The following is a 1,682-nucleotide window of genomic DNA, read 5'->3' on the forward strand; positions in this document are numbered from 1 at the left end:
TGATCTCGATATCCACCATTCAAAAGTTTTCAGCTCAGGTCTCTAATCTTGGGAAGGGGGGAGGGGATATATCAAGAAATGGTATCTAGGGAAGGGGGGGGGATAGATCAAGAAGGAACATAACATATCGTAAGGTGGGGTATATACGTGTATTAGATGAAGGGGAAGGCGTTCATTTCACTGTAGGAAGAATTGGGACGAGTTTTACATCAAGAAGAGAGTCCGGAGGGGAGTTTTAAAAATTCTATATGTTTTTAGTTAAAAACCTTTTCGATATTTCTCCGTATCATTCTTTAATCTACAATTAATGTAACAAAAATATAACATGAAACCTGCTTTTGCAACTTTTCATATTTTGTTAAAAATACCAAGATAACATTTTTTACACCTGCATCTAGCATCTTGTGTTCGGTAGGGGNGGGGTTATAAACAGACTTTCAGAAAAACAATCTAGTTCAATACATAAAAAGAGGAAATTTTTAACTTTTTGCCCTTTTTATTTTTGGACACCCTGTGTCACCTTTTTTGACATTGTGAGACGGTGCTTAACCTAGTTAACCAGTGAACCCAATATTTTCTCATTCTTCAAAATAGTCACAAAAATATTAAGAATTTTGATCTTTTGGGGAGGGCTTGTGGAGGGGGGGGGGGGCGGATAAAGTCCAAATTTGTTAGACTTTTAAGAGCAGGAAACTCAAACCTTTTGCAAAAAGGAGTAAACAATATTAAGCCTATCACGATTGGAGGGGATTGGAGGCCTTTATTTAATTAAGCAACTCAAAAACTGGTTACACTAGAAAGCTAACACTTCTAAACTTTATTAAAATCAGAGGTGGGAACAAATTTTGCCAATATTTTTTTTTTGATGCATTGGGTTTGTTGGAGGAGAGTTAAACGGCGGGTCGGTATTTAATAAAAATATGAATTGAGGTAACTAAATATAAACATATTTTAAAATGACCCACAACTGAAAGAGTGACATGTCTGAGCAGAGGCAATAAAGAAAATATATTTTCACCACAAAACAAGACGACCATTATTTTTCCAATATTGGGCTAAAGGGTACTATTGTGAATTGAATATTTAAATTGTTATTTGGTTGGAATTAGATCGACACTCCCTTGAAGTCCTTCCTGTTTTGAACAAGATCCCGCAATCATTTTAAAAAGTTAAATGCTCAATATACAACGGTACCCTTTCTATTTTCAGATTTATAAAAGAATTTATAAATATCAAACATTTTTGTGAATAGGACTAGGCCATGCGACTCTTTAGATGCTTGAAATTACGCTACAGTCCCTTTAATAAAAATTGAGATATATCAGTCTACAGTCCCTTTAGGATGAATTGAGATATATCAGTCTACAGTCTCTTTAAGATGAATTGAGATGTATCAGCCTACAGTCCCTTTAAGATGATTTGAGATGTATCCGCCTACAGTCCTTTTAATATAAATTGAGATATATCAGCCTACAGTCCTTTTAATATAAATTGAGATATATCAGCCTACAGTCCCTTTAAGATGATTTGAGATGTATCAGCCTACAGTCCCTTTAAGATGAATTGAGCTGTATCAGTCTACAGTCCCTTTAAGATAAATTGAGATATATCAGCCTACAGTCCCTTTAAGATGAATTGAGATATATCAGTCTACAGTCCCTTTAAGATGAATTGAGATATAT

The sequence above is a fragment of the Eurytemora carolleeae genome, unplaced genomic scaffold, assembly GCF_000591075.1.
Source record: "Eurytemora carolleeae unplaced genomic scaffold, Eaff_2.0 scaffold640, whole genome shotgun sequence".
NCBI classification, from domain to species: domain Eukaryota; kingdom Metazoa; phylum Arthropoda; class Copepoda; order Calanoida; family Temoridae; genus Eurytemora; species Eurytemora carolleeae.